The following is a 15200-nucleotide window of genomic DNA, read 5'->3' on the forward strand; positions in this document are numbered from 1 at the left end:
CATATATATGGAATTTAGAAAGATGGTAACGATAACCCTATATGCAAGACAGAAAAAGAGACACAGATGTATAGAACAGACTTTTAGACTCTATGGGAGAAGGCAAGGGTGGGATGATCTGAGAGAACAGCATCGAAACATGTATATTATCAAGTGTGAAACAGATCACCAGTTCAGGTTGGATGCATGAGACAAGTGCTCGGGGCTGGTGCACTGGGATGACCCAGAGGGATGGGATGGGGAGGGAGGTGGGAGGGGGGTTCAGGATGGGGAACACATGTAAATCCATGGATGATTCATGTCAATGTATGACAAAAACCACTATAAGATTGTAAAATAATTAGCCTCTAACTAATAAAAATAATTGGGAGAAAAAAAATAAATAAAAGCACAGTTCTATAGCAACAACAACAAAAAAAGACTCATAACTTAACAAAACTTTAAATAAAGCAATATAAAAGAAAAAAGAAAAAAAGCGTGGTGCTTAAGGTAAGCACAGGTCCTGTTGGCAGGTAATCTCTGGGTTCAAGTCCCAGTCTTCAGTCATCACCACTGACTGGCTGTTGATTTTGGTTGATTTACCCCCTGTCAGACTTCAATGTCCTGATCTATAAAATGAATTACAGCACCTACTGCAAAGGGATGTTGGGAGGATTAAAGAACCTTTTCCCTGTAAAGCATTTAGCAAAGCACAGGCACATAGAAAGCATGTAATAGAGGGTGGTTATTTTCCTCCAGACCTCACCAATGATGATCTCATTTACAACTGGGAAACATAGAGGCCATTCTTTAAGCACTGAGGAGGTGGGGAAAGGACCAGCGGTTTCTTCACCCGCAGGCTTTAATCCCTCACATTCACAGGGAGCCAGGAGAGGCAGGACCTGCTTCCCAGATGACACCCCAGGTCCCCACGTGATCTTGCTCAGCAGCAGGGCCACATGCCACTCGGCCTCTTTCTTCCGGTTCTGTCCCCAGCCCCTACCCCTCCACGTCTCCCTGTTTCAGGATGGGTACACAATTTCTGTGAAGATTTCCTTTTCCTACAGATCACAACCTCATAGGCAGTTTAGCACCACTGCTCATAAGCAATAAAAATAGATTTTGTTCCTTGGCTAAAATGATTAAATGTTAAAATGGTACTTTCTCACACATGTGTTGACTCCACAGATCTTGGGGGCCCGTAACCATTTATCTTTTCTTTAATGTATCATGCCCCATGAAAGAGGGCATTAAAACCACTCTGACAGGGAAATTATATATATGCCTTCCTGCCGCTACTGCACCACTGGTATTTTACCGCAAGGTTCAACCCTGAGTGCTGCAGAGAGACCTAGAATTAATGTCTGAATGAGGAGCTGGGGGAGGGAAGAATCACTCACGATATAGGATATGGATTGAAAATTTCTGCAATTTCAGCATTAGCTAATTTATACTTATTCTGAGGAGAAGTGCTTCCTTGTCAGGCAACTGGAAGATGAACAGCAGTAAGTGTTCAGTGCTGTTGAGTCCTGACTTGGAGCACTGGCATTTTCCTGGGATGACAGAACGCTAAAGTGGCCTGCAGACCCTAAGAACATGTTAGGAAAGGAATGATACGATAAGGAACTGAGAATACATTGTGTTGGTGGTCAAGGTTAATCATGAGATCCTGAAACAAGAAAAAAGGAGGTAGCAGCACCAGGCTTTTAATACCAGACCAAATTCAGTGTGCATGTTTCTTTAGCATGACTGAACAAGGGAACATGTCTATGCCTTGAGATGGAACACACGAAAACACAAAATTGATACAAGGAAGGTTCACCCACTTGGACACTAGGTCCCACTGTCACTCTCTTGCCTGGGACCTAGGACTCTCTGCAGGTACAGGTGGATTAGCTTTCAGACTCTCATGGACGGCCCACCAGGGCAGGGGAGGGTGTGGAGGGGGGCCTTGTATGGCTGGGAGGACTCGTGAATAATGAGCTACAACTCAAGCTCCAATGAGACAGCAGCACAGTGGAGTGGAAACCCAGCCTGGGGTGAGGGGAGGAGGGCTCATGGGGGAGAGGAAGGGGTGGAAGATGTCATAGAACTGGCATCGGGCTGGCTCCCTGCAGGGAATGGGGGTGGATGGGGTCAAGGCAGCAGGAGGAGACAGTGAAGTGAGACTCAGGGGTCAAGCAGAGAAGTGTGGTGGAACTCCCCCAGACCCGGATCTCAGTGAGGCTGAAACTTCATGCTGCGGAGCAAGGGGGGTGACAGGAAGGCACAGTCTGTGCTTCTGGAAGCCCCCCAAGGCTGCCCGTGAAGGCTCAGGGCAGATCTCTTCTCACCGTCTTCTGTTGAGCCAGAAAGCCCTGCACCTCCCAAAGCTCATTTGCACCAAAGCCTTTGGGGGGGCCCCCCAGACCTCTACTGGGCCTCCTGGGCTCTGCTTGAAGCACACTGATTGAAACCGCCCACCCTGGCCAGGCACCATAGTAACTATTTGCATGAGCTGTTTTACGACAGGAGGTCCTGGTAAGGAACATGGAACTAATAAGCCTCCACCAACCGGAAGAGTTCGGGAAAGGTCAAAAGGAGACACCACCTGTCCGACCACCTCCCAGAATCCTTCTCTCTGGCATCCATCTTGGCTGAACAAGGCGTGCAGCACCAGGAAGGGCTCTGAGTCAGAATGATTGGCTAAGGACAACCGGGAAACTAAGCCCATCACCATAAAAGCCGAGACTGCAAGCCATGTGACAGAGCTGTTCTCCTGGCTTCCCTTACCCTCCTGCTCTCCGCCCGGGCGCCCTGTCCCAATAAAATCTCTTGCTTTGTCAGCACATGTGTCTCCTCGGACAACTCATTTGAGTGTTAGATAAGAGCCCAGTTTCAGGCCCTGGAAGGGATCCCCCTTCCTGCAACGCTGTGACTGCTCAAACACTGAGCACATTGGTATCATTAGCTATCAGAAGCCAGGGGCCAGATTTCCCCAAAATTAATTCTTCTGTGGGGAGAAAATAAAGAGTATTAGGAATTAAACTCATGCCAGGTACTCTGCTCCCCTCTACCCCACTTCAAGAGATGCCTTAGGGATATGTCTGCTTGCCAGAAACCTGGAGGCAGCTTCCTAATTTGTTCCTGTGGCCTTGTTTTTCTTTTGCTATCAGTAGGCAGGTGTGCAACTTCTGTGTGTAAATAAATAATCGAAAACGGCAAGCACTCATGGAGTACATACTATGTGCTAGACCTTGTTCTATATCCCCCTGAAGACATCTAATCCTCTTAACAACCACAAGCGGATGATGAGAACTAGAGCGCAGAGAGGTTGGGTAGCACACCACCGACACACACATGCAACTGACATTGCATCACTTACAAGAAATGGACCTCTGACTCATTCAGGCCCATCAGGAAAACATTTACTTTGAGCTGTTTTTTGTGCTTCCTTCCAAAAGATTCAAAATAATAAAGTGGTGCTCTCAGGAGACGTATCATTAAAAAGACCCAAGGATGTGGCAGGAAGGGTTAGTAGAAAGAGGCTGGGTTCCTGTTACGCTGCCTCCACAGACCGGCTCAACAGCCCCACTGAGTAATGTCACTTCACACTAACACCCACTCTCAGGTTCTCGCTAGAGATGCTTCATGTTTGCACAGTACTTCCAAGCGGACCATGCACCCTCCTGCTATCATCTGACTTGATCTGCTTCTCACCACAACTCAGTGAAATAATTACCATAGGTATATTATTCCCATTTCACAGAAAACTCTTATTTTTGAAGAGAAAGGAAAGAGATTAAAGTGTAATTTTAGGCAACAGAAAAGTTGGATTATTTCTTTGATTTACTCTGAGAGCTGTCCAAGAGTGTTAATTGCAGCTTTTACACAGAAAGCACATTTTCCCTCCTTAACTCAAGCCGGAAGCCAGCCCAGTCCACTCCGCGTCCTTCATCAGCGAAGGGCAGCCATTAGCCCTCCTGTGAAACTGAAGCGGGCCCTTCTTCTGGAGGCGGAACTGTGAACCCGAGCTTCTGTTGACTCTTCAGAAAGGTAAACAGAGCTTCCCTCTGCACCGGAGGAAAGGCGTTTGCCAAAAGCCCTGCCGTGAATACTCAGCTTTATTTCTGGAGTGCCTTCCTCACAAAATCCTGATATTTATTAACTCAAAATAAAACAAGAACTATGAAAACAAACCCGAGACACTGGATGATGAATAAATAACACTGGTGTTTATACTTTCCGAGGGACTGAAAGAAATACAGTGAAATCTGTGCCCAAAGCCATCCTGGTACATGCAGGGGTCTTTTCTGGTAAGACTCGCAGGAACCATCACAAGCGACTTTCATCTCAGCTCCGTTTTTATCACAAACACATGCTGAGGGAGAAGGGGCACAGCCTCGGGGCCTGGCATCTGCCGCTCGGATCCGTCCAAGAGTTCACCGCTCACCAGTTACTCAAGTCCAGGGAGATGGGGAGTGCGGAAACCTGCCAGGCCCTTCGGGTTGGGAGCGGGAGGCGGTTGAGGAAGAAACTTGCCTTGGCTGGGGCCTGATACTACCAGTAAAGCCGGGCACTAGTATTCTTGCCTGGAGAATTCCGTGGACAGAGGAGCCTGGCAGGCTACAGTCTGTGGGGTTGCAAAGAGTCGGACACGACTGAGCAACTAACACACACACACCTGCAGTGTGGTCCTGTTTGCTCCTTTAAAACGTATTTTCCTTTTGCTTATTTTTTTAGAAGAATGGCTCTATCATTTCCATGCTTGTCTTTAAATGAAATCAATCAACAGAGACAAAGAAGAAAGCAAGAAAAAGTTACTCTGACTCCTGCCCTCAGAAATAACCATTGCTAATATCACATGGACTTCACCCCAGTGTTTCTCCGAAAAGCTACACAGCAGGCAGACAGACAGAAGAGCGAATGGATGGGCAGGTAAGCATGGGTCCTAAAACTGGAAACAAAAAGTGCTGTTAAATGAAAGCATGAATGTGAATTCTACTTCAACAAAAGGAAACTGAAACTGCAGGACTATTTGAATGTCAGACAAATGTATCTTCACACACAAGACTTCGGTTTCTAACAAAAAACAATCTTTCTAAAATTATTGTGAAAAACGTTAAGAGGTTAGAATGCTTATTTTTTAACACCATGGCTTAAATTTCAGCAGCATGGATGGTGAAAGATGAATCCTCCCCCGTTTTTTTCCTGCCTCCGAGTTTAGTGTGTTTTGTTATTGCCATGACTTTATCAGAAGCTTGAACATATACAGCTTCTTCCATAGTGACGGTCTCAGTTACTGAGTGGCATGTACGCGGCGCAGCCCCTGTCCCTGCTGCCTGACACTCAGCTCTGGGCCAGCGGCTCTGACTCTGTCCTGCAGGGCACGGAGTAGGGGGTGGGGGGAGGCCCTCAGCTGAAAAGCCCTCTCTGTGAGGCTCATGCACATTGAATGCATAAAGGAAGATGCTTTCGGCAAACCAAGAATGGCCTCCAAATAATACTTCATCCAAAGCCAAATTCAATTCATTGGTACATTTGTTCCTTCAGTAGAATGTTAGGATTAAAAGGTTATCCCAGACGCCACCCTGAAAAACCCTCTCATTTGACTAAAGAGGAAGCAGAAGTCTCAACAGGCTAAATGACCAGGCAGAGGTGATAAAAAATGGACATGAATTGGATATTCACAGTCATGCCCTCTCCTCTCCCCAAATCCAGAAAAAGCCAAGTCAGGCCACTGCATTTTGCTTGGCCATCACTGATATGCTAGCAGAGTTCTGCGCCCCTCCAGGGAAACCCGCCAGGACAAGGATGCAGGGCTTAGTGATGAGCAGGCCCTGGATACAGGTCTGTGCAGAGTGCCGCTGCCTCCCCCAGGCCCTTATGGAGGGCAACCCCTGCTTCAACCTCATCTGAGCTGGAAATAATTGGTGGTGGAAAAGAGGGAAGCAAAGAGGCCTGGGCGTCCATATGGCAAAATTAAAGTTGTGGATCTGTGCAAAGGGAAATATAGGGGATGGGAAATGCTCCTACTATTTTTTGACTTTAGGCTTTATTAGAAAGAAGACTAAATGAATTGGCTGTCCCTGGTGAGTGAAGACCATTGATTTCCTCTCCTCCTTACTCTTACCCTTGACAGGGAACTCCAGGCAGCTCGGTGAAGCCAGTAGGGCTACAGACTTGAAGTCATAGGATCTCCACATAGCAGCTAGCATCCTGGGTAAGCTCTTCAGCCTCTGGCCTCAGCCTCCTCATTTGTACAGTGGCAGTAACACCTGCACGGTGTTCTTGAAAGGACAAACTTAGATCATATATGTAAATGTTTACCAGGGTGCCTGATAGATCATAAAAACTCAATAAATGGCTTCCTAGGTGGCACAGTGGTAAAGAATCTGCCTGTCAATGCAGGAGACACAAAGACACAGGTTCGATCCCTGGGTCGAGAAGATCCCCTGGAGGAGGAAATGACAACCCACTCCAGTATTCTTGCCTGGAGAATCCCATGGACAGAGGAGCCTGGTGGACCATAGTCCATGGGGTTGCAAAGAGTTAGACACGACTGAGCAACTGTCTGAGCTGAAATGGCTATGTTTTTCACAGACCCGAGAAGACTGGTTCTTTAGAGAATGTCAAACATCTCTGATTTGAAGTTCAGGCCCAAGGAAATGGCAAGAGGGAGATGGGGAACAGAAATGAGAATGTTTATATGTTTTCACATATTGCATATTTTGAGGGAATAATTTCTAAGTCAGGTGCATGTCCCTTCATGAACATGCTGTTGATGGGAGTGGGGCTGGCAAAGCAATAGTTGACCTGTGAGGCCTGCTGACAGAGAGCCTGGTAATCAATTGAGAGGTTGCTGGGGGTAATCACTGCTCTGTGCATGGCTTAGCCCAGCATGCAATGGAAACTCTCTTATAAGAGAAATGCATCTGCTTAAAGACACTGGCTGTAATAACAGATCTCTTCTTCCTGAAGCTCCAAAGACCACTTGCTCTTGCATTCTGGCCTCCTCTAACCACTAGCACTTCTGTTCAGAAAGCAGATTCCCTTGCAGTCAGTCCTAGGTGTTGCCAGGGCAGCTCCAACAAGTGAAGGCACCTCTTATGAGCTTGCATTTTTCTTTATTGTCTCCCTGATATTCCTAGCAGATGCTCTAGGCTGTGTGAAGGCAGCACAAACCAGGGCTGGTGCTGAGAAAGCAGGGGCTCATCCTTCCGTCCAAAGACATGTATGGAGGGTGTGCCTCTGCTGGGCTCAGGGTTGGGCACTGGGCACTGAGCCAGGCTGACAGGTTTGTGTTCTTGGACCTCACGAAGTTTCTTTATTGCTGCCTTGATGGAGGCAAGATGTTGGCAGCGCCAACAGTCCCCGAGGGCCCTTCTTGCCCCCACCAAGATGCTTCTTGATGAAGTCATCCGGCCTCAGCTGTCTCACTCCTTGGATGAATGCAAGTCTAGCAAATGCTTCTCCCTGCCCCACCCCTGTGCCAGCTGAGGCCTTCTGGAAAAGGCAAAAGGAGGGAGAAGACAAAACTTCTTGAAGAACTTCAAAGACTGGATCCACTTGCCAAAACATTAAGGAACTTTCTAGCTCTGCCTAGATAAGAATGCTAACTGTGCCAAAATGCTCTTAGTCACTTCCTCTCCTATTTTTCAGAGACCTCGTTTCTGATATGTCGGTAGAGATGAGACCTTAAATGGAAGGAGGACTGTCTAGCGGTCCCCAGTGTGTGTGATGGTTCACTCTGCTCTCATGACTTCTGTTTCTCTTCCCACATCTGTTTTCTCGTTTTTGGTCTGTCTGCCTCATTCCCACAGGATTCAATCTGTGGCTCATTCCCCCAGGTGAGGGGAGGGAGCTGGGGGTAGGGTACTAAGAAGACACTCAGTGTGAAATTCTTACTGGCTTTTGATTTCCAAAATTTTAGCTTTTTAAACCTTTCCTACCAGTGAAGAAGGTGAAGGAACGGGGTTCCCAACAAGACCCCAGTGTCTGGGAGCAACAGGTGGGCGTGCAGGTCTTCCTCTATCCCTGGATTAGAAAATGAGACCCCCCTGAACTGGGGAAGGAGAGGGAGAGATCTGTGGGTTCCGAACACATGTCCAGGTCTGCTTTATTTATTTATTTTTGAAAAAACAGAGCATGGAGAATTGGCAGGACTCTAAATGGAAGTGTCCATTGGTAAGGTCTGAGTTTGCTGGGCGGGAGGGGGTTTCGGAGACCTGGGGCTTTCAGAACTAAAATCAGAACAATCTCAGGCAAAGCAAGAGGGTTGATTACCCTACCCATAGGCACATCTAGCCAGACAGGGCCAGATAGCTTTTCAGAAGACTCCAGGATCCCCAGCAGGGCCTGAAGGAGCCATGAGGACAGGAGGATGGACGTCTCAAGGGCAAGCTGTGTGTACCAATGCCTGGGGCGACCTGATACTTTGTATAACCCCATGGAGGGATAGCCCCAGAACAATGGCTTAAACTTTCTGCCAGTTCAGTGGAATGGGAGTTCACAGCCAGAAATTAGGTTGAGAGTCATGATATAATATTTCTTGCACATCTGAGACTGTGGTTGTGGTTCACACCTGTGTGGAAGTCAAAGCTGAGACTCACATAGTGGCAGTGGCAGCCCAGAAACCGTCAGGCTCTAGCTTGTAGCAGAATGTGAAATCAGTGCCTGCCACATCAAAGTGGCTTTTACTCCCTCCACCACTGTGACTCACACCACCTTCCTTTAAAAAAAAAAAAAAAAATTTATGAATGCATTCTCTAGTCTCTGGCCAACAATCAATACCTTCTCCCAACAAGTCTAATGCCCAAGACGAAAACAGTCAGGGAGCAACAGCTGAAGACCACACTCAGTCCCTCAGAAGGGTACGGTAGTGAGGAGGAGAGGGCGTGGTTTCAGAGGTGGGCAGTCTGAGCCTCGGACAGCAACTCTGTTCCAGAAGCAGATGCAGATAAAGAGAAATGACATGAAGACACCTGCTCTCCATCATGAGGAAGATTAGATTTGAGGTAGGAGCTAGTTGATGGTTTAATTTCATTTCCCACACTAAATGAATTTGGGAAATGTCAAAGCTAATCTATAATCTTTCTGTTTCTTAAGCACTTAGGATAATGTTGCAAACTTGGATTGTGGAAGTTCTATCTTCCATCTGAACCATCCCCCTGCCTGGCCCCCACCCTGGCCACCATCACAGATGATGACACAGCCTCAGTTGTAAGCCTGGTGCCCACAGCAGGCACTAGACTGCGGGTGTGAAGAACACAGCAGGAGTCAACATGCAACTTCCTCCACCCCAGGACAAACACTGTTCATCGGAGCTCAGTGTTTTCACGGGTCACCTGCTTCCTTATTTGTAGAAAAATTGGATTTTGCTGACTCAAAATTCAGTTTCCATAGATCAAAGTTAAAAACACAGGCCATCTCCCTCAGCATATTTGCAGCACACCTAGAGCATGCCACGACGGGAAGGGACAAAGAACAATAAGGCAACATGTCCTGAGAGTTTGGAGGGAGGGGCAGAGCACAGGCTGGCTCAGCACTTTGGGATTCACCTGCCCCTGGGAACAAACCTTCTCAGCTTATCCACTGAGTTTACAGGGGCGACTTCAGGAGCTGGGGTTTGCTGTTGGCTGAACCTGGGAAAGAATGGTTTGGTCTCTGTTTCAAGGGTGAAACATTAATAACCTACTTTTACAATGCACTTTCCACCCCAGTCATTAGATATTCAAGGTGATATTTTTAATCTTCATCTGCTGTCTCTCGGATCTCTCTGTTCAGAACTTTATTAGGAAGAGGGGGTGACTTATTAGGTCCCCAAAACCTTAACACTCAGCTCTGGTATTTTCTTCCTGTGTAACCTGGAGCCTTTTGATGAAAGTGAAAAAGGAGAGAGTGAAAAAGTTGGCTTAAAATCCAACATTCAGAAAACTAAGATCATGGCATTTGGTCCCATCACTTCATGGCAAATAGATGGGGAAACAGTGGAAACAGTGACAGACTTTATTTTCTTGGGCTCTAAAATCTCTGCAGATGGTGACTGCAGCCATGAAATTAAAAGACGCTTGCTCCTTGGAAGGAAAGTTATGACCAACCTAGACAGCTTATTAAAAAGCAGAGACATTACTTTGCCAACAAAGGTCCATCGAGTCAAAGCTATGGTTTTTCCAGTAGTCACGTATAGATGTGAGAGTTGGACTATAAAGAAAGCTGAGCGCTGAAGAATTGATGCTTTTGAACTGTGGTGTTGGAGAAGACTCTTGAGAGTCCCTTGGACTGCAAGGAGATCCAGCCAGTCCATCCTAAAGGAAAGCAGTCCTGAATATTCATTGGAAGGACTGACTACTGAAGCTGAAACTGCAATACTTTGGCCACCTGATGTGAAGAACTAACTCATTGGAAAAGACCCTGATGCTGGGAAAGATTGAAGGCGGGAGGAGAAGGGGACAACAGAGGATGAGATGGTTGGATGGCATCACTGACTCAATGGACATGAGTTTGAGTAAACTCTGGGAGTTGGTGATGGACAGGGAAGCATGGCGTGCTGCCGTCCACGGGGTAGCAAAGAGTCGGACACGACTGAGCGACTGAACTGAACTGAACTGAACCTGGAGCAAATTGCTATTTAATCTCTCTGAACCTAAGTGTCATCTTCTACTAGAAAAAGAAAAAGGGTGATAATTGTACCTTTCTCACAGGATTGCTTGTGAGGATGAAGGGAGTTAATACATGTGAAGCAGTTATAGCTTGGTGCTTGGCATGCAGAGTGCCTGACAAGTGAGAGGTATTCTTGTCTTGAGGAGCTGCACACCTTGCATGCATGTGTGTGTGTGTGTGTGTGTGCACACGTGTGTGTGCCCAGTCGTGTCTAACTCTTTGTGACTCCATGGATAGTAGCCTGCCAGGCTTGTCTGTCCATGGAATTCTTCGGGCAAGAATACTGGAGTGGGTTGCCATCTCCTCCTCCAGGGGATGTTCCCGACACAGGGCTAGAACCTGTGTCTTCTGCATTGTCAGGTGGATTCTTCACCACTGAGCCACGTGGGAAATTGCTGCACACCTTGGAGGGAGCCCAACAGTTGTCTCCCAAGAGCATTTTCTGATCAGCTGAGGGTCCCCTACATAACTCACCCTTCCTTTCCTATAATAAGGCCATCATTCATTCAGCAAACAGTAACTGCTTCTCTGAGAAGGTAGAAGAATTTCAAGTCAGGAAAGACAGATGGCAACTGTGCACTGAGCCTTTCCCCAGAAGGACGAGAGGCTGCTGAGGCCCACTCGGGGCAGGAGGCTTTAGGGCCACACCCTCCTGATGTCTGAGCCTTGCAACACGCCCATGGCAGGTGGGAGCCGGCCTCTAGCAAGGCTGCTCCCCAGGAAGCCACATAAAGCCAGGGCCCTCAGCCCAGCAGGTTCTGAGCCACACACCAGGAAACACAAGGACACAGTCAGTTTTCTCCCAGACAGTCTGGGGCCTCTGATAGATAGGTGTCTCAATTCCTTTCTATCTAAAGTCAGGACAGTAGCATTTGGCACAAAACAGCTGGGCCTTGAGGATTACCATCATCTATAAATGGGCCTTAATGTAAACGATCATATTGACACACGTGTGTGTTTCCTTCTACACCATGCTCACACAGAGGCATCTCTCCAGGGCTCTCGCCGTCAGCTGGCCACCCCAGAATAGCTCTGAGCCAGTCGGCGGGGGTGGGAGGATTCGGAACCGCCACTGTCATGGAAAGAACAGCTGTCTGGATGCTCTGTGATGAGGCAATGTCAACTACCCTAAGAACCATGTCCTCCTAAGAATCTTTACATCATTTTCATAATCAACTTAGAGGAACTGCACAATATTCATTACTTTTCTGAGCTGCACATGCTGCTCTGGGGAGAAGAGAGGAGTCCCTGGAGGTTTGCCATCTGGCTAAGGATGAACCAAAATCAGACACAGAAAAGTCACCGAGTGCCTTCACTCTTGGTGGACTGTGAGAAAGAGAAGCATTGAAATCGAGCTAACTTCAAGGGAGGTGGTGGGGGGAGAGAAGGTTTTGGGGTATTACAGAGTTAAGTCTGCCACAAAGCCTTAGAAGACAGAGACCAACTTTCTGTGCCCGGAAAAACAAGCAGTGGCAGGCAGTGTGGGCTGGGATGGGGGTGGGGTATGAAGTAGGGAGGGGAGAGAGGTGTATGTTTGCCAAGTAGCAGCAAGTTTTTCTCTGTACTGGATTCAACAGGATTATCTGGAGCTTTTCTGTCCTGTATATTTGTTAGTCAGAAGCCAGGAAGCTATGGGCATTTCCAGTCAAATGCTAAGAGGCAATAATCTCTGCATGCATTTCTTGGTATTTCATATCTAGACAGCGTCACAGTAAAGCTGTGACTTGACATGCTGCATTAAGGCAGATCTGAGTCACCCCATCCTCTCAAGTTGCTGACCAGGAGATACGGCAGAGATTCACCCAGCTACCCTGCATGGCGGCCCACAGTAGGAATGGGGGTAAAAGCTGCTGGACACTACCCTCCACTGGTAAGAATGACCAAGGTGACTGGCATTTTACCGGCATCTGGTCACCAGTTGGATGTATTTGTTGCTGTCATTACTGCAGCAGTGTTGGGAGAATCACCATAAGGGGATGAAGATAGGGGTTCACTCACATCGTCAGTCCACTTGACAAGATTCTGGAGGCTTGAGATGCAGGCAACATAATGCATCACCCACCTTTGTGATCCCAGGGTAAGTCCTCACCATTGATAAGAATAACAACATGAAAAAAAGATTCAGGACTTTCCTGGTGATCCAGTGGCTAAGACTCCAAGCTCCCATGCAGGGGTCCTGGGTTCTAGAACTGGTCAGGGAACTAGATGTCACATGCTACAACTAAGACCTGGTGCAGCTCAATAAGTAAATAAATAAATATTAAAAAGAAAAAGATCCTGCCATTCTGGACACAATGGAAAGACACACAGTTCAGGTTTTCCATCCTGCCCCACATTCCACACATGTCACAGCGGCAATGTGGTAACATGGTACCTGTGTGCCCCAGCTCTCAGCAAGCCACCAGGACAAGGCTGAGCACACCCAACGAAGACCTCAGGTCATTTAAACTGACCCTCTTCTTCTGCAGAAGCTCAGTGAGGTGGAGGGATTCACCCAAGTTCCACCAAGAAGGCAGAAACCAACTGCTGCCACACTTGACTAGGGGCTGCCTTTACTTAAGAGTTCCTCCCGGGAGACAGGTTGGAAATTATTTTCAAACCTGTTTGACCTCAGCCCATAGCTCACTTTCTACACCCACTCCCACTTCTTCTGGAAGAATAAAGAATTGAAAAAGAAGTCAATGCTCAACATGATAAACATACAATGCATTAAACAACAGCCAAACATTCACCAGAAATGAAGTGGGAGACAAGTAGGACTGTGGCTGAATAACAAAGCCAAACCAAGGGGACTCTGGTGGTACCCACAGTGAGGGTTCCTTCCCCAGTCTGCAAAATCCCAACTCTGCCTGGGCTCACTTACAAGCCTTGAATGCTCATCAGGCTTCACTTTGGCAGTCAGACATCTCAACAGAATTATGAATTTGAGACCTCAGGAAATTAAGTAAAACACCACTTCTGATTCCTAAATGACACACTTCAGTAAGCTTTAAGGTGGTCCAGCAGTAAAGAATCTGCCTGCAATTCAGGAGATGCAGGAGATGTGGGTTTGATCCCTACGTTGGGAAGATCCCTTGAAGAAGGGTATGGCAACCCACTCCAGCATTTTTTTTTTTTTTAATCCACTCCAGTATTCTTGCCTGGGAAATTCCATGGACAGAAGAGCCTGGTGGGCTACAGTCCACAGGGTCCCAAAGAGTTGGACACAACTGAGTGACTGACCATGCATGTGCAAACATACCAGGCACTTTACTGATTGGTAAAAAGCCTTTAGTTGTAATGTGAAAATGAAAATCCATGAAATTCTATCATTTGCCTGTAAGAATTGAAGCGAGAACATTCTGGAACATTTAACCACTTTGGAACCATCAGGAAGATGGTTCCCAAACCAGTGAGCCCACCAGTGTGTGTCAAACCTAGAGGAACACTGATCTAAAGCCACCATCAGCACTAGTTCAGATGTCTGTGTCCTCCGTGGACAGGATGTGCACTCAGGGAGGCATTTCCATGGGGAACCATGTGTGGACCATAAGAATAAGGGGCAGGCCTCCTGCTGATGGGCTAGCCTGCAAGGTCCCACTTGGGGACTTCTCAGTTGGGCTCCTGCAAAGTGCTGGGAGGGGGGGGGGGGCTGAAGGATCTCATCTGAAAAACTCTGAGAACAGCCTGGCCAGTCGGCCTCCCAGAAGCTCTGACACAGACGTGCCTGAGGGGAGGAGGTGGGTTCAGACCACCCTGACTGGCCTTTTCTGTGTTTATAATTGCCTCATCCAGCCTTCACCCCCTTCATTTTTCCCCACACTTTTCCTGTCCTCTTCCACAAAAATCTGCCTGAAACCAGCCTTGCTCAACAGCCAGTCTGGACTCTGGCTTGGGCAGGCGCTCAAGAGATGCACCCCAGACAGTGGCTGTGACGCCCTCTCTGGCTGTTCCAAAATGCACAGTGTTCAGGGCTTGGGTCCCAGAGGCAACATGGATGTGGATTCAACTCCTAGTTCTGCCACTAATAAACTGTGGGCCCTCTCTAAGCCTCGGTTTCCTCATCTGTATGTTGGAGATAACTATCTCAGGGGGCTGCAGTGAAAACTCACAGTTGATCTACTGCAGAAAGTGCTGAGCACACAACTAGCCATACATGAGGGTAAAGTGCATGCGTTGTGTGCTCAGGCGTTCTGACTCTTGGTGACCCCAAGGACTGTAGCCTGCCGTGGAATCTTCCAGGCAAGAATACTGGAGCAGTTGTCCTTTCCTACTCCAGGGGATCTTCCCAAACCAGAGATTGAACCCGTGTCTCTTGCATCTCCTGCATTGGCAGGCGGATTCTTTACCACTGCGCCACCTGGGAAGCCCGTGAGTGCCAAGAAGCCGTGACTACTTTTGTTGCTATCAGCTGTGACCTCCGGTGGTGCTCTATGCTCATGCCTGACAAATCCTACCTCTTCAGGGCAAGCTGTCCTAACCATCAAGTCAAAGCCCCTCCCCGTACCAAGACTCCCTTTCCTGAACTTCAAAGACCTCATTCTAGCACATACAATGATAAAAATATCTCATGCAAGTGTCTCATAGTCTGCCCCATTCCC

At 47.7% G+C, this 15200-nt stretch overlaps 1 protein-coding gene and 1 long non-coding RNA gene across 5 annotated transcripts in view; one reads left to right on the forward strand and one right to left on the reverse strand.

Moving 5' to 3' along the window:
- SLC44A3 (solute carrier family 44 member 3) overlaps positions 1-15200 on the reverse strand; it is an 82714-nt gene that overhangs the window by 7198 nt on the left and 60316 nt on the right. The window lies entirely within an intron of this gene.
- On the forward strand, positions 4215-6327 carry LOC122436666. The gene is made up of 3 exons (XR_006268073.1): positions 4215-4274; positions 4702-4896; positions 6101-6327. It is a non-coding gene; the product is annotated as an uncharacterized LOC122436666 (long non-coding RNA).

This window comes from Cervus canadensis, chromosome 2, assembly GCF_019320065.1.
Source record: "Cervus canadensis isolate Bull #8, Minnesota chromosome 2, ASM1932006v1, whole genome shotgun sequence".
In the NCBI taxonomy this organism is placed as follows: Eukaryota; Metazoa; Chordata; class Mammalia; order Artiodactyla; family Cervidae; genus Cervus; species Cervus canadensis.